Raw genomic sequence first — 20,593 nt, 5'->3', positions numbered from 1 at the left:
AATTCCCCATCTCTCATGACTGGGCCACGTAGAGGACATTTTCAGGAGTTGTTGGTCCATATGGAAAGTCCTAACCCACTGAGCTGAAGTCAATGCGTAAGCCTGACACTGAGCCAGGCCCCATCTCATGGCCTGGGAAGGATTCCATGTAGCCTGGTCTTACCCAAGCTCTCTTCCCAAGACAGTGAATCAAGTTAACAAGAACTAACCTAGAGAAAGTGGGTCATGTTAGCCAAAATTATTAGAAAGAGTTTTCCATTTAATTGGGGGCAAAATAAGTCAGGGAACTGACACTTTGCTTGGATCTGAGGAATCCACAGGCATGGATTCTATTTTCCAAATCACAGCATAGACATAAAATCAACACAGAAATAAGCAATCTCGATCAAAACAAGAAAAATGATGATCACGACAAATCAGCTTCCTGTCTTGATGTAGGAAGTTCATGGCTTTTTAGTCTCTTTTGCTCTAATCACCTCCATCCACTTTTCAATCTTTAAAATTTTTACCTTCACTTATTCATCCAATAAGAAGGTCAAGGTCAAGATGTTGGCCAAACCCTAATCCCCACTCAATATACTCTTCCCACTACCCCCCCGGCCCTCCCCAGCCAGCCTCTCCTCCAAAGCGAGCCTACGATAAAAGTACAGCAGGCTCTGTGCATTTTAAGGAGTTAGCCTATTCTCAACTATAAAATAATATGTGGCACAGAAAACAGCATGTAGGATGAAAAAAGATCCTGTTTAGTTTCAGTGTGACATTTGCCTGGGGGAAGAAGTGCAGAGCTCATCGCAAGCCGATTGTTGAAGCCCTGACCAGTCAGTTACAAAGTGTCATCATTTAATATGCCAGTCGGATCTGCCTTTTCCAGGCCAATCACTCCTTTTGTGCTGGGGAGAGGGCAGAGGTGGAGTGCAGAGGAGAAATTGAGTAGCGGGGGGCTGGGAACAGAAGAATGAAGGGGGTAAGGGGCACACAAAAAGGACAGTTGCAGAATGTTTTATGGCTCGAGCTCCCTCCCACCCCCATGGGAGCCTCACCGGTGCCCACTGGGGCGGAAGGGCCAGAGCCCAGTGGCTCTTGGTCACGGTAGCTGCCCAGGTGAGGCATCCATAAATTATGCCCCCAAGCCCCACCTGTGCCCGAGACGTGAGTACACTGGGCCCCAAAGTCACAGAACTTACACACATCCCTAGAGCTGGGATCATCTTCTGGCCCCAGATGCTATCAGAAACATCAGCTTCTAAAGTTATGGGCAAAAAGGTCAACACATCCGAACCTATTACCACCTCCTGCAAGCTCAACACATTTCTGTGTTTAGACATCAGTGCAAGATCCCGGCTCCCTTTCATGACTCTGAGCTTTGTATCCAACTTACCATTAACAGAGCTCAGCAGAGGCAGGGCTTTTGACTCTCTCTCCCCTCACCACGGCCCCCTCTCTCGGTCTGTCAGCCTTTTCTTCATCAACTATATTTGTTACAATCAAGTCCTGTCAACTGTCACGGCTTACATACAGACTGCCAGTAAATATGTCTTTCCACTCATTAGACATTCCTCTCAGTCACCTTGGGATTTCTACCTTGTCTATCTCACTCCAAAAAACTTTTGTTCAGAAGTATGAGACACCCACTGAGCAATGTCAGCTTGCGGCCATTACCTCAGGAAGTGACAGAAAACACCCAACTGTCACTCATTAAGATCCATTTTTTCCAGAGTTGATGTAAGTCAGACTTTGCCCCCAAAACGAATCATGATTTATTTAATATATTTGCTTCTACAAGTGTCAGCTCATCAGCTTAAAATGTTCCTCCTTTAACTCTATTGAGGACTGAACAGAAAGTTTTCTTTGAAACCTCGTTTTTGCTTTAAGGCTTAATAATTAAAACAGAACCAAGAACAGTCAAGACTCTGCTCTATAGGTGCACTTTGGTGGCCCCTGGTTTTATAATTATATGTACAAAGTAGTCGTGTTGGAATTGTCGCCGGACACGCTGGGAAAATTGCCCCCCACTGAGCGAGCTGGCTTTTTCTGCCGGGCGCACCGGGCTGGGGCAAGATGAAATGAAAACCCAGGCTGGTTTGAAAGCAGGGACAAAAATAACAATTAGGGAAGCCAGGAGGAGCAAAATGCAGTCTCTTAATTGCTCGGCCCACGTGCCAGCGGGCAGCTCCCTGCCACGCTGCAGGAGCGGGGGGACCCAGGGGTCCCCAGTGCTGTCCAGAGGCCTAGGGGAACGGTGGGCAAAGGTGCATCTGCCACAGCTTTCCGGGAAAGATGCCCGAGGCCTGACTTTGACCTGGATTTCGGGAGAGATGAAAGCCGGAGCCAAAGAGGAAGGTGATTTGATGGGCTGATGGCTTCCTATGGGGATCTTCAGCCCAAGGTCATTTCCAGTCACCCTCCCCTCTGTTTCAGATTCACTCTGGTCAGCACTTTCTCCTGAGGGAAGGAGAGCTTTAGCACCTCAGGAGGGGCCGTTTGGAAGGTGATTACAGTGCCCCTTGATATCCCTTGGCCAGGCAGTAGGACTATGGCTAATTCTCCCTCAACACCAGAGCTTGCTTCCCTCTAGCCCATGGACTGGGGACCCCAGAGTGAGATTAATCCTGGGCTCAGCCCCATCAGCAAAAGGACTTAGCCCCCAGACCTATACCTGCAGCCACGTAAGGGTTAGTGCTATACAGTGGGGACAGCACAGAACAGTAGGAAAGAAAGGAGAAAATCCATGTGAATTTCCCTAAAAGGAGATGGATGGTCTGGGGAGAAAGTTGGGCTCCTGTTGCCAAACATGTTCACGCTCCACAACTGATTATTGGGGTGCGGCATGGGAGAGCCCAGCCTCACCTGGGCATCTGGGCTCAGAGACGCTCAAAGCCCGTGCAGTTAGATCTTAGGATTCTGAGAGTCTCATATTTGGCCAGGTGTTCTTTTTGTTTGTGTCTGCATTACCAAGACAGAGCGGGCCCCATCTTCAAACATCTCCCCCCCCACCTGGTCAAGGGCTCAGATCTCCTCCCAGGGCCCATCCTCTGGGTTAGGGCATCACTGACAGACAAGCATGGCCAGGGGCAGCAGGGGGACCTGGAGGTTTGAAGGAAGAGTCTGGAGGAGGCTGTGGAAGAAAGGCACCTGGGAGATGCAGGGGCCACCACCCTGGTCCAGGCAGCCTCACCGCTCACTGAGATGACTGCCTTGGCTTTCCTGCTCCACGCATCCACTCCCCAACAGAAATGTTCTTAAAGTTCAGATTTGATGGCAAAGTCTCCCACCTGCACTCACAAACCCCTCCCACTTAAAAGCATTCTAATGGCTTCCCACGGCTTGAAGGATAAAAGTCAAACTTCCTAAGAGGGTGAGCAAGGGCCTAGTCCCAGCTCTGTCTGCCTCATCTTAGGATCTTTGTGTCTCTGTGGCCTTCGCCAGACTTGGGTCCCCTGAGACAGAACCAGCTCTGAGCCAGCTGGTAGCTGGAGGGACGATGGCTTCCCGGGAGATGGAGAGGAGGGGAGGAAGTGGCTGTGACTTAGCCCCAGCACCCTACAGTTTCCAATGGCTTTCCCCAGACGGGTGAGTCTCATTGACTGAAACCAGGTCATGTGCTCAGTACTTAGGCGCCAAGAGGACTGAGGAAGTGGGCGCTGCCCTTTCCCACTCCTGCTCCCCTCCAAGACTCACAGAGTGGAAAATTCCCCAAATATAAGGAGTTTCAGATGCTGGCCTCCAATAAAAGAACATGTCTTCTTTCAACTCAGTTTATTGCCAGAGTATAGCCTTCCCAGGAAAGCTGGCCAAAATCCCCAACTAGGCCTCGTGAGGGCACGTTTTCCATCTCTCTAGCTCCCCAAGTACCAGGAAGAGGGCCATTTATTCACCAAGCACGTCCCTATCCTGCTCCCTGAGCCAGCATGACAGGCAAAACTCTGAGGGAGAAAAACGCATTCAATACTGGTCTACAGGGCTTCCCTGGTGGCGCAGTGGTTGAGAGTCTGTCTGCCGATGCAGGGGACGCGGGTTCGTGCCCCAGTCCGGGAAGATCCCACATGCCGCGGAGTGGCTGGGCCCGTGAGCCATGGCCGCTGAGCCTGCGCGTCCGGAGCCTGTGCTCCACGACGGGAGAGGCCGCAACAGTGAGAGGCCCGCGTACCGCAAAAAAAAAAAAAAAAACTGGTCTACGCATGGAACCCTTTCACGTTGCCCGTGATCTGCAGCTCCAAAGGTAAATCAGATATAGAAGTTTCTGATGAGGTTAAATCCATTTCTAACCCTTTACGCCAGCATTTAAAACCATCATCTGTTTTTAGCAGTGAAGAGCTTTAACGTACAGGGGGTACCAAGGAACTGGGGTCCTTCTCCTTAGGCAGCACCAGGAGGCAGGGGCTGTGGAAAATTGTGGAACCTCTTTTCCTCCAACCCTGTGAGGGTGGGTAAGAAACCCCTACCTGCTGACCTCTAAAAATGGCTGTTAAGGCTTTACAGCTGTGCTGAAATAGGGACCTGCGTTAATTACAAAGCACGGTGGGAGATGTTTGGGACTAACGCTTCTCCTCGGAGGCACTGAGCCCAAGGAGGCTCTCTTCCCAACAGGAACAAAAGGAAAGAGATGTACGTTCTTCCCGCGCTGGAGGGCTTGTCCCGGAGCCCCACTAAAATCCTATTTCCTTCACGAAACTGTCACTGATGAGTGACTCCTGCTCCTGGACTCCTGGAGCATCTGCTGTCTATAGCACTTGTCTAACTCAGTATAAGATCATTCATTTGATCCTTCATTCACCAAACCCTCATTAAGCCATGCTATGGACCAGCTTGAAGATCTTCTCTTAACAGACAAAGAAACCGGGACAACCCTGGAGATGGGGGTGGGTGGGGAATGACTTGCTCAAGGTCACACCTGTCTTAGTAGGTCCTCTGGGCTCCCACAGCTCCCAACAAACTGGTCCCCACTGATGGCTTAATTTCTTCCACCAGGGCTCTGTTCTTTCAGAATGACCTATCACCATGCACTTTAATCTACTGACAAGTCCCTCGACGCCATCAGCCTATGAGCTCCTAGATCAGTAATTCTCAACCCTGGCTGCACATTGGAATGAATAAGGAGAATTTTTTTTAAATACCAGTGCCTGGGTTCCACCCCACAGAGGTTCCGATTTAATCGGTATTGGGCTTGGCCTGGGCATTGGGATTTTTACCACCACCGCTACCTCCAGGCGATTCTGACAGGTATCCAAGATCGAGAAGCACCATTCTAGAACACTGCTGCTCCTAATTTAGTGAGCATACACATCACATTGTGGCAATCTTGTTAAAAGGCAGGTTCTGATTCCGGAGGTCTGGGCTAGGGCCCAGGATTCAGCATTTCTGACAAGCTCCTGAATGATGCTGATGCTGCTGGCCTGTGAGCCATACTTTGAGTAGGAAGGCTCTAGAACAGGGTTCACAGTTAGGGCTATATATAATTCTTAATTGGGGGAGGGGGTAGTGCAGAGAGTACTGTCCTGTACACTGTAGGATTTTTAGCAGCATCCCTCCACCCACTAGATGCCAGTAGTACCTCCCCCAGTTGTGACAGCTAAAATGTCTCCAGACAACACCACATGTCCCCTTGGGTGGGAGAAACACAATCACCCCAGTTGAGACCCACTGTTCAAACGTTGAATCTAGCATCTTTGAGTCCTCTATCTCGTGATCCAAAGTCCTTTCACTATACCACGTTGCCCTATTAACTATCTTTTCACACTCATCTTACTTACTATATTTGTAAATTACTTAATATTGCATCCCATTTCATTAACTCATCAGTGATTCAACAAGTACTTGGTGAGTGCCCAGCAATGCACTAAGCCTAGGGATCCCAGCAAAGGTAGCTAAAAGCTGTGCCTGCAATAGCTCTTCGCTCCTTGATACAGCCCTTGAAAGTAGGGCCTAGGGCCAGTCCCATTTTACAGATAAGACAACTGAGGTTAGAGAAACTAAGTAACTTGCTCCAAATCACAGATCTAGCAAATTAGAGAAACAAAACGCAAAGATGAATAGGATACAGATGCTTCCTTAATGGAGTTCATGATCATGCAGCCAACATAGGCACATCCATGCTCCTGACCCTACCTTGGTGCGAAAAGCACTAGATCAGTAGTCAGGACAGAGTGAGATTTTAGAAAGCACGACTTCACTTAGTATATGGGGAAGGAATCCATCTATGTTTTTGTTTTTAATTCCTGTCTCCACTAATGAATTGATGGATCCAAGCCCTGGTGATTGAGAGCTGCTAAATCACAGAGAGACGGCGGACATCCAGTGCCTCCTGGTGGAAGAACACAACACCCCTAGGAATGTGATCAAGGCCCCAGATGGAGCTATCAATTCACAAGTAGCACAGAGGACAGAGGAACACATTAAACTACGCCACAGGGATGCAGTCGACAAAGTCCAGACTGTGGGAAACTGTGGGACAAATGACTTGGATTTCTTACATAGATGACTTTCAAGGCGAAAGAGAGAGAGAGAGAGAGAAGGAGGGAGAAAGGGAGAGCTTATAGATTAAAAACACTTAAAAACATTTCAATCATTTGCAATAAGTAGACTTAACTTGAATCATGATTCAAACAAACAACTGTAAAAAATATAAGAAAAGTAGAAATCGAAACACTGGATATTTGATGACATTAAGAACTTACTGTCGGGCTTCCCTGGTGGCACAGTGGTTGAGAGTCCGCCTGCCGATGCAGGGGACACGGGTTCGTGCCCCGGTCCGGGAAGATCCCACATGCCACGGAGCGGCTGGGCTCGTGAGCCGTGGCCGCTGAGCCTGTGTGTCCGGAGCCTGTGCTCTGCAACGGGAGAGGCCACAACAGTGAGGGGCCCGCATACCGCAAGAAAAAAAAAAAAATGGGATCCTACAATATGATGTCCTTTATGACTGGCTTATCCACATTGTAGCATGTATCACTACCTCGTTTCTTTTCATGGCTGAATAGCGCTCCCCTGTATGGACAAACCACCGTTTACTTATCTACTCATATGTTGATGGGCATTTAGGTTATTTCCACTTTGGGGTTATTGTGAATACTGCTGCTATGAAGGTTCGTGTACAAGTTTTTGTGTGGACATATGCTTTCATGTCTCTTGGGTATACACCTGGGAGCGGAACTCCTGGGTCATATGCTAACTTTGTTTAACCGTTTAAAAAATTGCAAACTGTTTCCTAAAGCAGCCGCATCATTTTACATTCCCACCAGCAGTGTTCCATTTCTTCTTGTATCTGTTTGAGATTTTCCATAATTAAAAAAAAAAGTTTTAAACCTACCCTCACAGGCTGAGAACCAGCAAGGCATCATCGCCATGTCGGCATCTTCAACTCTTTCTAACCTGTGTCACTTCTACCCTCATGGGCCCTCTGGGATAAGATCGTGACCCGTGGTCAATCGTAATGCCTTCTTGTTTGCTAGGTTTTTAGGTACATAAAAACCTATCATTTGAAACCTCTCCCTTTCATTTGGGGGATGCAGTCTCTGAAGAAACCAAAAATATTAGCATCGGTAAATGACCTAAATCATGTTCCCAGAGTGAAGGGAATCAGAGGCAGCTGTCTCATCCTGCCTGGCCGCTAAGGAAACGTGTGCGTGATGTTGACTGCCCCAACATAATTACACAAAATGAAGGCTGCTCGGGAAAGAACCGCTGTGGTAAGATGAGTAGAGGGGACTGATGCTGCTGAGGCCCAAGGTTAAATGCTGGGGCATAAAGAGATGGAACCAAGGGAAATCTTTCAGCACGACAATTTGGGACGTAATGGCACCCAGAGTCGTGTTCTGCAGATGTACAGCAAGCACTTGGCTGCATTATTCCATCCAGGGTTCCCATTTTCTCTTGTCAAGAGGTCTTTGACTGAAGACACAATTGTCTTCCAAAGAAAGGCTGAAATGCCATGTGAATGACTCGAGTGATAGCCTGTAGCATCTTGGATGCTCAAGAAAAAGTAATGCTAATGGATTTGTACACTAAATAACATAAAGAGGGAGGGGGGAGAGCCCCTCCACCCGCCCCCGCCCCAAGGCACTGCAACAGCGCATCCCAGAGCCTTCTTCTGAGGCACTAGTAAGGAACTAAGGCTTTGGTAAAAACCTTCCTCCCCTCGATGCAGACAAAGGACGCCTGGGGTCCTGGGAGTCCAGACCTGACTCTGCCTTCCCCTTCACATTCTGAAATCCTCAAAGAACTTGTAGCAGCTCTTCCCTCACAAATCTGGGGCACGTAGCTCCCCGGCCAGCCTCCCACAAACAACGACTCTGACCCAGACCTGGTGCAGGCCTCCCCTCTCAGGTAGCAAAGCATCCTGGGAGATTCCCAGCCTGCCTGGCAAAATGGTCCAGCCCTTCCCAGAAGTTTATAAGCACTAGAAGTTTCGAGGGAGCACTGTTATGGGATAACAAGGTGAGAGAAATATAGAACACGAGCACAGAAAAGGACCTCTGGGCCCACCAGATCCAACACTCTCTTTTTACAAAAAAGAACTCTGAGAAACAGAGAGGGTAAGCAACTCTATGAGGTTACATTATCAATTCATGTCAAGCTGTGTAATTCCACTCCTTTCCCTTGCGGAAGGTGGAGTCCACTGCAGGGAAAAAAAATGAAAGAGCATCACTCAAGAATCCCATCTCTAATATGTCTGGCTCTGGGGATGAGACAGGACAGGGAGACCTAAGGTTTTTATATTCTAATATTTTAGGTAACCATGACCTAGAAACCGCATCTCAGGAGTCCCTTCTGAAGACAACCATAGCCTTCACTGCAGGTTAGTTTGCCCTTGTCTGTGGATGTCAGCAATGGAGCATTGGATAATGGCATTTGGAGATTGTATAGCCCATCCCTCTTTACACAAATGAGGAAACTGAGCCCTGAGAGCAGATGAGATTCCCCAAGGTCACAGAGCTCATCCTACGCTAGTGTTCCAATCCCACTGAAGGGCACCACTCACCCTCCCTCCAGATGAAGGAACCAGACACCGAGGAAACACCCTCAAGATGCACCATTGCCACCCATCCCCCCAACCTGATCCAATCTGTCCCCAGTCTGTCACCTCCAGTGTCCTCTCCATTCCCTCTGCCACTAGCCTAGAGCAGGCTGTCATTATCATTTGCTCAACCCCTAAGTGTTCTCAAGCATCCACCCGTGACCCCTGGCCCCAGGCATTCTCAAGGCCACAGCTAGAGCGATCATTTCAAAACCGAATTCGATCACGTTGACCACCCTGTTTAAACCCTTCAGTGACCCTAGAGGTAAACCTCAAATCTTGATTTCTACAAAGCCCACCTGGCCTGGCCCCCGGGCGTGTCCGTGAACCACACCCCACACTAACTCTCCTGTTCAAGCCACAGAGACTGACCTTCTTTCCATCCTCCAAATATTATCCACCGTGTTCCCTTCTGCCCCAGGGCTTCTTGGTGAATGCTGTTCCCTCTCTGGAAAGTTCTTCCACTCCTCATTTAATTCTCTTTCAGGTTTTGGCTTGTGCCTTTCCTCAGGGAAGGCTTCTCTGACCCCCAACCCTCCTATGCGTCATGCTTTCATGGTAAATCTTCTTTCCTTTAGGATGTTTATCCCAGTTTATAATCATATGCTTCTCAGTGTGAGGAACATAGTCTATTTCCTCAGACAATAAGGATGAAGTCTGCTTAGTCTCACTGCTCTTACCCAGCACCTAGCGTAGTGCCAGACACTAGGCACATATTCAGTGATTTGCACCTGTATGACCAGAACAGTCGTGAAAATATTCAAATGTTTCTGTATCCAGTGGTAATTAACTACTGCCCCAAACCTCCCACGCGCTCCATGGTATTCTAGCCATATCCCCTCCCCTGGACCTTTCAGACCACGCTATAACCCAGCGACTAAAGGAGTAATGTCTGGCACAGCCCTCGGATAATAATGGCTAAATATTTTGAATATCACTCCAGCCTGCAGATGGTAGGCACTTAATAATTATGGAGTGACTAAAAGAATAATGGTAGGGCTTCCCCGGTGGCGCAGTGGATAAGAATCTGCCTGCCAATGCAGGGGACACGGGTACGAGCCCTGGTCTGGGAAGATCCCACATGCCGTGGAGCAACTAAGCCCGTGCGCCACAACTACTGAGCCTGCACTCTAGAGCCCGTGAGCCACAACCACTGAAGCCCACGCGCCTAGAGCCCATGCTCTCCAACAAGAGAAGCCACTGCAATGAGAAGCCCAAGCATCGCAGTGAAGAGCAGCCCCCGCTCACCACAACTAGACAAAGCCCACGCACAGCAATAGACCCAACACAGCCAAAGATAAATAAAAATAAATTAATTTAAAAAAAAAAAGGGACTTCCCTGTTGGCACAGTGGCTAAGACTCCGCGCTTCCAATACAGGGGGCCCGGCTTCGATCCCTGGTCAGGGAACTAGATCCCACATGCGTGCCGCAACTAAGCATTCACATGCCGCAACTAAGCGTTCACATGCCACAACTAAGGAGCTGGTGAGCCGCAACTAAAGAGCTCACATGCTGTAACTAATGAGCCGGCGATCCACAACTAAGGATCCCGCCTGCCGCAACTAAGACCCAGTGCAACCAAATAAATAAATAAATAATTTTTAAAAAAAAGAAGAAGAATGGTAGAACTAGCATTCTAACCTTGATCTATCAGCTCCCTGTTAATTATTCTTTCTGCTTTGTCCTGCTGTTCCCACCCCGCCCCCAGCTGGCATAAAGTGCTTTCTCTGGCACTCTGCAGGGCGGCAGAGTCAGGTTCATGCTTGGGTCTTTATGAGCACCTTCACTCCCCACTTCATGGCTTCACAAGCACTGCAGCAGTGACTGCCTTGACACGGAAATCTGCAGCACGTGGTTGCCACCAGGAGCAGAGGCAGGTGGGTACACTTGCCAAAACTCTCTAGGGAATTTCTGTCAGCAGAAGCCACGTACGTGGCTCTGGAAAATCCATTCACCCTTCCAAAGGGGTGAGACTTCCTGGGTGTTTGCTCTTAACCAGCCAGTCTTTCCTCTGGAGGAGCAAAGGGAAATCTTTCTTCCATTAAAGAAGATATTCAGGGCTTCCCTGGTGGCGCAGTGGTTGAGAGTCCGCCTGCCGATGCAGGGGACACGGGTTCATGCCCCGGTCCGGGAAGATCCCATATGCCGCGGAGCGGCTGCGCCCGTGAGCCATGGCCGCTGAGCCTGCGCGTCCGGAGCCTGTGCTCCACAACGGGAGAGGCCACAACAGTGAGAGGCCCGCGTAAAGCAAAAAAATAAAATAATAAAATAAAATAAAATAAAATAAAATAAAATAAAATAAAAAAAGAAGATACTCAATTGCAACCATTTTTGATTCTTGGGCCACTGTCACCATGGTTGGGCTCCCTAACTTCTGGACATTGAAAAAGTGGTTCCTTTCTTAATTTCAGTTTTTCCAAAAGTAGACCCTGAGGAAAATATTTGGGTATAAGCAGCTTATTTGAGAGATGAGTCAGGAAAGTTCTCTGAGCGGGGAGGACATGAGCCCAGTAAAGGGTGTGCCAGTGAGGAGGGGACTTCCGTGGGAGACGGGTACTCCACGTCCCGGCAGAGCCCGGCAGACGGTGCAGCGTGCTTCTGAATATTCCGTCAGACAGGCAAGTGAGCTGGGGTTTTTATTCACCAATTCGCATCCCTCATTGGTTGAGGGTCCCTCTGGGACATTCATCCTCTGGCACCTCCTGCTCGCCCTGTGATCTGGTCAAGCAGTCAGGAGGCCAGAAGAGACCTCAGGCCAAGAGACCCACAAAGCCACTAGACTGTTTGGGAACTGTCTGCAGGTGGCCTCACCGGGGTCAAGGGATGTGTGCAGGGGACCTCAGGAGCATCCTCTACAGTGTTCAAGTGCCTTCGAGGGGAAAGCCCCTGGGGACCACTAAGGAAGATGCATTTTGAGTGGCGGTACGGCAGGAAGAGCTTTGGTTTCAGAATGCAAGTCCTGGGCTTGATTCTCCTCTCTGCCACTTAACAGCTGGGCCACTGGTCTAGTTAACCACTCTGAACCTTACTTTTTTTAAAAATCTGTAAAGATGGGCTTCCCTGGTGGCGCAGTGGTTGAGAGTCCGCCTGCCGATGCAGGGGACACGGGTTCGTGCCCCGGCCCGGGAAGAGCCAAATGCCGCGGAGCGGCTGGGCCCGTGAGCCATGGCCGCTGAGCCTGCGCGTCCGGAGCCTGTGCTCTGCAACGGGAGAGGCCACAACAGTGAGAGGCCCACGTACCGCAAAAAATAAATAAATAAATCTGTAAAGATTATAGTAAAGATTAAATTGAGTGCTGTATATAAAGTGATTGGTACAGTGCTGGGAACAAAGAAAGTATAGTGCTGGGCACATTACTTGTGACAATTAGCATAATAATAATAATCACTATTAAAATGAAATAAGTCATTTGTTCTTAGGATTTTCATGATCTAGAAGGCTCACCAGACTGAGGGTCCAGGAAGAATGATGTCTTCTCGAGTTTAACTGTTGGTTTTCTTTAATTCACTCATGCATCTGTTTGTTCATTTTACAAATATTTTTGAGCATGTCCTTCAATGACCTCATCAGCAAAAAGGAAGGTTGGCAATACTGGTGCAATGGTTCTTTCCCGGGTGCTTTCTAGCATTTACCATCTTTCAATCTTCAACTGTTCTCTGCAGGAAGAGAGCTTAGTTTAATGAAAAAAGAATATTATAATGACATAATGGTTTAAATATTGATACCTACTGACTACATGACTTTAAGTTACTTCGCTCTTCTATACTTCATCTGTGAAATGGGCATAATGATACCCACCTTGCAGTAATACTAACAAGAGATGGCATTCTAGAAATCTCTTACAGTGTCAGGCATATGATAGGAAGGTGACATTGGTGGTTCTTTCCCATCATCTCTGGGGTACGCGTGGTTCAATAGATAAATGTTAAGTGGTGTTGAGAGGGTAAGCATTTCAGATCTCTGTGTAAAGGTGAAAATGACCCCGCAGGCCACACGTGCAGCTGAACTCATCAGCAACACGTCTACGTCATATAAAAGGACACACGCTGCCAGACTGGGACACCCAGGACAGACTCTGATTCAGCCGGTCATGCCCTCACTCCCAACACAGTGCCTGCACAGAGTAGGGACTCTGTCAATATTTGTTGATAAATAAGTGAAACAAATCCAGCCTGCTTTTCTGAACAACAGCACAACCAAAAACAAGGTGACAAACAAACAAACAAAAACACTTCCAAAAAGACACCATGGACAAAACTAAGGTCCTTAAGGATAAGTACAGAGGCATTTCTTGGTACCCAGTGAGAAGCCTGCTTGGTCGAATTACATTCCAGGTAAATGGAATAAAATGTCTCCCAGGCCCAGGATCTATCTGCACTAAAGATACAGACCACTGGACTCAAAGGCCCTGTTCTGAAGAGAACCACTTAATCATTTAGAATACACAATGTTTAGCCTAAAAGGCACAAATAGCGAGTACAAGTGGCAGAAAACTGCAGGGCAACTCCTACTCAAGTGTGGTTGACCCAGCAGTGCGGGCATCAGCTGAGAGCTTGTTCAGAAAAGCAGGGTTTCAAGCCCCGCCCCAGACCTGCTGGAGCAGAATCTGCATTTTATAAGCTGCCCACATGGTTCTCAAGTTAGTGCCATGTTGGCTGCATATCATCTGGGGAGTTTTTTTAAAAAACTGACACCTGGATTCCACCCCTAAGATGCTGGTTGTTTGGTGTGGGATGCAGCTTGGACAAAGTGATTATTAAATTATTATTTAATTTTATTTATTTAATTTTATTATTAATTATTTAATAATTATTAAATTATTGTTATTATAATGCCTGGGGAATGCAGCTCCATTTGAGAGACCTGCCTAGACCTTCATGGGGCAGCCAAGGCAGGGAAAGGACTTATGTTTCCACGTGGAAAATTAGTTTCCTGAGTTCTTCATGGTACCTCCTATCTGGCCATTGGGAAGGAAGCTCTAATGTCATCTGAGAGCCAGGCGCACCCAGGCCAGGCCTCCACCTCGTGAGAGAAGGAAGTATTAAGGCCCAGTCCAGGCTTCCCTTCCCTGCTTTCATGTGTCCACCACTGCAGGGCCCTACAACCATCACCACAGCTCGTACATCTGGTTCCTTTCCTTGGAAACGTCTCCCCTTCTCATTGCTTCCCTCCCCTTGGGGACAGCTTTCCTGATTCCTGCCCAGAAGAATGACCCGGGGCCAGCAGGATCTAGCCCGGGAACGTCCCCACAGTCTCCTCTCCGGTCCAGACCTCCAGGTGGGGCTTGAAGTGATTACATCAGCCGTGGCCCGGGCAGCCCGTTCATCAGAAACGTTCCAATCCTCCCAGGAATCTGCCTGGGATAAGTACAAGGTTCTGGCTAATTTTAAATGTAGTTAAAAGATTTTCTTTCTTTCAAGGCATGCTCACTTTCCATCACCCCCCTTCTTAGAATACAGTTCCTCTGAGGTCTTCTCTTTTTATTTTCCAAATTTTTCCCCCCAAATGAGAACACTTACAACAGATGCAAAGTCTTTGCTTATTTGGCCTCGTTTATCAGTAGACAGTATTTTTACAATGTAGAAAGGTTTTTAATGGGATGTGGAAAATGTCTTTTCTCCCCAACCACTAATAATTTAAAAAAAAATCCCTTTTTTTATTTTCTTCAAATTGCTTTTTATAACCCATTCGGCATTTTCAGGGATATAATTAAAACATCAAACAGTTTTCCTGCTGGTTATGCTAAAATTTGAATACTTGAGGCAGCCACTATTATTAGATATTAAAATGGACTTGAGTATTTATTAAAAAGATCCTCTTAAGTAACTATTCATTTGGGTTTGCTCTGTTTAATATAAAGACAAGCCCCATAATGTGAAAATACCTGTTCCTAATAAAGTCCGTAATTGGTAGCAGGAGGGTATTTTTAAAAAATATAAAATATGTATTTTGTTCACTATTTTTCCAGCTTAATGTGACTAATTTCCCCATTCAACTTTATCCCTAAGGAAAACTATTGAAAGAAAGGCCATTACCAATACATGAAGCTCAGTAGTTTGCTTTCGTGGGATGTAATTGCTATCAAGAAGGCGAGTAGGGCTTCCCTGGTGGCGCAGTGGTTGAGAGTCCGCCTGCCGATGCAGGGGACGCGGGTTCATGCCCTGGTCCGGGAAGATCCCACATGCCGCGGAGCGTCTGGGCCCGTGAGCCATGGCCACTGAGCCTGCGCGTCCCGAGCCTGTGCTCCGCAACGGGAGAGGCCACAGCAGTGAGAGGCCTGCGTACCGCAAAAAAAAAAAAAAAAAAAAAGAAGGCGAGTAGCTGGGTAATTTTGGTTTAAATGAGTACATAGCCTGAAAAAGGATAAATTAACCTCTGTAGAACAGAAATTAGATTCCAGCGAGGGATTGTTCTAATTCAATGCACACTGAGTCCGGGGCTAGGGAATATGTTGTCCAGGAGCAAAGGCAGCGAGATGCTGGATGCCAGATCAATGGTACAGGAAGGACACGGTAGGCAACTCGGGGAGGAAAGGCTAGGGCAGAAATGGAAACCAAGACTGTTTGTCTCTCTGGCTTTTCCAGGAGTTTGTAGAAATTTCTAGATAAATAGAGTTTTCCCTTCTCATGCAATCCCAGTGGGCTTCTCGGAGACTAAAGTGATCAGGTCAATTCATTAGACACGCTGTTATTGCCAGCATATAACATGACAATGCCGTGTCTGCTCCACAAAGAATAGTGGCGGGATGAATGTGTGAAGACCATGTGAGAATTGGCCCTCATCTCCCTGAGGCTGATTAACAAAAGTGAGACTGGTGAGCAAATCTAGACTCCGAGATGGTGGGTTAAGTGCCTTTCAAATGGCACAGACATGAGGAGCTCAGAGCAGAGTCATTGCTTTGGGTTCAGGACAAGATGGAAGTCTTCTCAGCTGAGATGGCATAAAGCTGGACCTTGAAAAACATGTCAGCTAGAGAAATCCTGTCCTGGTAAGTCTTCAACCTTCTAGAAATGCCTGTAACACTAGAGGGTGTCGAAACTCCTAAAATCTCATACCTGTGACTGACTACATGAACTCATACCACTGAGTTCAGTCCTTGCTTTCTTTGTGGGATGGAGGAAGAAGATTCAGATGCTCTGCAAACATTAACTAGCTGTCCACCCCCTGCAAGGCACTGTTAGATACTGCTGGAAAATGAGAAGAAAAGAGGTAGCGAAATGAGCGTCTGCAACTGGCCGTCTACTCGAAGATCGGGATGTATAGCACCCCTGCCAGCCAAATCTAACAACTGTAGGAAGTATACAGTAGGTACCAGGTGAGTGCCTGGGCTGTTGATGCTATGGAATGGAAGGGGAGGAGAGGAGTAGACCCCTCGGGTCCTGGCAGCTGGGAAGTCTAACTTAAGAACATAAAACTTGGACTTAAAGCTAGGACACCAAAGAGCCTATCCTGGGTAAAGAACTCTAATAGGGAAACACAGGAGGCCAAAGGGAATGGAAAATGCATTCCCTGGCTGAGACACTATTGGCACTTTCAAACCAGAGAAGACACGGTTTGAATAGGAATGAGAGATTTCCCAAGAGAACAGTTCCTTTGCCCTGTCTTGCTTACGCACAGGCTCAGCAGCCATGGCTCACGGGCCCAGCCGCTCCGCAGCATATGGGATCTTCCCGGACCGGGGCACAAATCCGTGTCCCCTGCATCGGCAGGCGGACTCTCAACCACTGCGCCACCAGGGAAGCCCTCCTCTGTCCTTTTTAAGCACATCCCAGTCTCCAGCCCTGGTCTAATTTGATGAGGCTGGCCAGTGTTATTTTGGGAGGAACAAGGGTTGGAAGAGCCTCCACAGCCAAATTCTTCTTGATGAAAGCATTTTCCTTCTCCGCTCTGTAATCCCCACCGCTGGCCCAAACCTCCAGGCCCCAAGGTTAAGGCCCCTGCGCTGCAGGTGCGGGGCGCACCTGGGAATGTCACAGCCCCTCCCAGGGCCTCCCAAATGGAGTCCCGATGATAAACACAGAAGAAGAGATCAAGCTCTGTGGAGCCAGCGCCGAACGCGTCTCTGAAGCCAGAGAATTTTGTTTCGCTACCCTCTGCTGAAGTAAAAACAGCTCCAAGAGTATTCCCTGGGGTGTGAGAGAGTGCTCTCATCACAGGGTTCAAAGACGCTGCGAGGCATGTAGCGTAGCTGAAAGTGTCTGTATGTAATAATGCCTTTATGATGTTGTTTTGTTTCTGGCTCGCCTTTACCTGAATTATCTGAAGACATTGTTTGAGGCAATGAAAAAATATGAATAACATTAGGCCTTGAGATCAAAAATCATTTTGTATTTCCATGGTTGTTAGCCGCCAATATCCCATGCATGGCTCTCAATTTCCAAAGCAGCAGTGAAATGCTGGAGAGACCAGGTGAGGGCTTTTTTTTTTTTCTTTTTCTCATTTTTATTTTTGTTATTATACGCTGGCCTTGATTTTTGAAGCTGTTGAAAGCTATTTGATATGGCAAAACTAATCACGGGAGGGAAACCACAATTTAAACACGTGAGATAAAAAGGAGCTATGCATACATGCATGACGAGATGTCCACCCGGCAGAACGAATTATTTACCACCTTCCAGGATGGCCCCATGTGCTCCGGCTACCCAGCATGCCTTGAGGGGAGATTCTGCCAAGAACCTGGGGCCGCTCTGACTGGAGACCTTTCCGCGCCAGGAGAGCACGCTTTGGTCCAACCCTTGAAATGACAAACAGGCCTTTTTGTCTCTTTTGCTCTTTACCACTCTGCTCACTCAATCCTGCCTTAGTGAAGAACTCAGTTTGAAGAACTAAGTAAGAAGTTTGATTTTTCTTTTTCTTTTTTTTTGCCCCTGTTACCTAATCTATGAACAGTGTCCAACTCATGTTCCAACAAGTAGATGAGGGCCAAGACCACAGCTGACAGACGTTCACCTCCGGCTGACCTGCTTTCAGGGCTCCAGGAGCCGCCATGTCTCACAGCTAAAACCGGATGTCCAACACCCGCCGCGATAAGGCTGTTCCAACCGGGGAAAACAGAGCATCTGTTTTCTCGCCTGGCTTTACCTCTAACTGGGTCCCAACTTTGGACAGGTCAGTCCACCTGCCAGCCCTCCATTTCTTTATGCCTTCGGAATTTTCCCAGTTAGTAAACCTCACGGTCAGAGGCCAAACGATGCCTCGGTCTTCACCGGCCATATTCCCAACCAGTTTCTGAGTCTCAGAGTGGTGGCCTCCAATGACCCTCTCCTTTTCCTTCTAGCTGCCCGTGTCCTCATTCCTTACCCATCTCCCAAACCCCAGTTTCTTCCCCTCTTCCCTCCTCTACTCCACCCTCATGCCACTTTCAGATTCACCACCATAAACACTTCTCTGATTCTGTCCTCATCCTGTTCAGAAGCCATCAGTGGTTCCCTGTCTCCCCTCTGTTAATGTCCGCCCGTCATTACCTGTCTGTCCCAGCATACCGTTTCATCCTTAATGCCCACTGTGCCCCTAAATTCACCCATACTCCAGCCAAACACACGTCATGCTTCTCACACACACTTGCTCGTGCTGATTCTCCTCCTGGAACACTCACTGCCCACCCTCAGCCCACCCTGACCCCGATCTCTGCCTATCAGATCTGTCTATTGGATTGACGGGTAAGAAGATGCGGCAGAACATTACTTGTGATTGTTCAGAAAATGGAAACAAACAGAATGTCTAATTGGACTGAAATGGTTAAATAAATTGTTGAACAGGCATGCGATGACTTCATAAACCTTAGTTTTGAAGAATATTTAATGATATGTGGACATTCATTATTGTTAGGTGAGTAGACATCTAAGGTATTCATTCCACATAAGCCCAATTTTGTGAACTTGGTATGTGTATACATATGTGTATGTGTGTGTGTGAACATATAGACATATATACATTAACATATATACACACACAGACAAAAGTCTAGAAGAAACACACCAAGATGGTGCTTCTGCTTTCTTCTGGATGCTGGGATTATGAGTATGTTAATTTTTCTTCTTTATGTTTTTTAGTATTTTCTATAATGAACGCGTATTGTTTGTGTCATTTAAAAGTACCATAAATAATCATTAGCTATGAAACAGTGAACAAAAGGAAACCTACCACTGCTCAAGTGTCATCTCAAACATTATCCTGTCCTCAGAGCCTTTCTGGATGGCATGCCTCACCCCCTGACCACTGACCTCTATCAGTTGGCTGTAACTTTTTCTCCATTGGAGCCCTTGCCATGGCACATGGCCCATTCTGCTTTGTACTGATGTCAACTCTGCATCACGCCTGCGTCTTCTCTCAGCCCAGGCACAAAGCTCGGCCTCCAGAAGTGCTCTCTACTTGAATTGGCCACACTCAGTCTCTGGGACTAAAAGGGTCAGTAGCTGGAGAGTCTACGTGTCTACAGCAGCCATCCTGGACATCTCAGCACATCTTCCTTTTTTGTAGTTCTGCAGGGAACTAGGTTGAAACGAAGTAGCTCAAATAGCTTTTATCTATTCATTTCTTCAGAAAAGAAAAGGAGGCCAGCTCCAACTCACCTCTGGTCTCTTCCTGTTAGCAAGTTCAGGAGACACTTGGCAGTATTGAGCCTGGAATACAAAGATGGCATTCAGGGTTTCCTCATGAGTGTTTGTCCCTAGAAACAAAGAACATCCTCATTCTTGAAAACCTAAGTAATAGATGTATAGCCAATACTCAAACTGTGCCTCCTGGTTCCTGAGCTAGAAAGCATCTGTCTGGTCTGGAATTTCACAGCGATCTCTAGTCAGCGGCTTTCCCAAGAGTTGTCATCAACTTGGACCTCAACCCAAAACTCTGAAGCATCAGAGGCTCAGCTGCGAGGACGGTCTCTTCGGGCCTCCTGTAGCCTTGCCACCAGGAACACTTCTGCAGCACCCATCATTTCTTTCTTCTTCACCAAGTTAGAGAAATGCAATTCTCTGATGTCTGTAGGAGGGACTGATAGAAATTACCCAGCTAGGTAGTGGTTCAAACACTCAGGGAGAGTGGGATACACTCCCTACTTTTGAGGAGAACCAATGTATGGAAGAAAGATTGAAGAGTTACCACAAACCAACCCCCAAGTGTGCCCAGCCCTCTCTGAGTCCTCTTCATCCTTCAAATCCCACTCAGGTCCCATCCCATTAAGGAAATCCTCACACCACCATCATAATCACTTCCTTCCCTGAATCCCCACAGCTGATTCAGTACCTACCTCATGAAGTTGTATATAAATCATTAACAATGTCAATAGAGCATCCAACGCAAAGATGAACATGCAGGAGGTACTCGATAATGATCCCTAATCAGCCATTATATAGTTTTTATTAGTGTGTATCTGTTCAACTTTATGTCAGCCCCTTGAAGATAGGAATCCTGTCTTCCTGTCTGCAGAAGTAAAGCTTGGCTAGTCATCTCTGTTGGGAAATAGATTGTTCTAGATCTCAGGAGTCTCCTGGGTGGCTGAGAGTTTAACTCTTTGAGGACGGCGCAAGGGTACTCCTAGAGGCTGCCGGTTCTGACCTCTGTCCTACCACCGCCCTCGAGTC

The 20,593-nt window shown here is 47.6% G+C and overlaps 1 long non-coding RNA gene across 1 annotated transcript in view; it reads right to left on the bottom strand.

Moving 5' to 3' along the window:
• Window positions 1-20,593, bottom strand: part of LOC113623425 (uncharacterized) — a 98,898-nt gene that overhangs the window by 51,829 nt on the left and 26,476 nt on the right. The window contains exons 2-3 of the long non-coding RNA XR_003433927.1: window positions 19,583-19,633; window positions 12,456-12,667 (exon numbers count right to left, since the gene is read on the bottom strand). This is a non-coding gene — a long non-coding RNA (uncharacterized LOC113623425). The remainder of the gene's footprint in view (window positions 1-12,455; window positions 12,668-19,582; window positions 19,634-20,593) is intronic.

This window comes from Aethalodelphis obliquidens, unplaced genomic scaffold (assembly GCF_003676395.1).
Source record: "Aethalodelphis obliquidens isolate GAN/ISIS:26980383/991018 unplaced genomic scaffold, ASM367639v1 scaffold11, whole genome shotgun sequence".
NCBI lineage: Eukaryota > Metazoa > Chordata > Mammalia > Artiodactyla > Delphinidae > Aethalodelphis > Aethalodelphis obliquidens.
The sequence above is the reverse complement of the archived record's forward strand: the minus strand, read 5'-3'. Positions and strand labels throughout refer to the sequence as shown.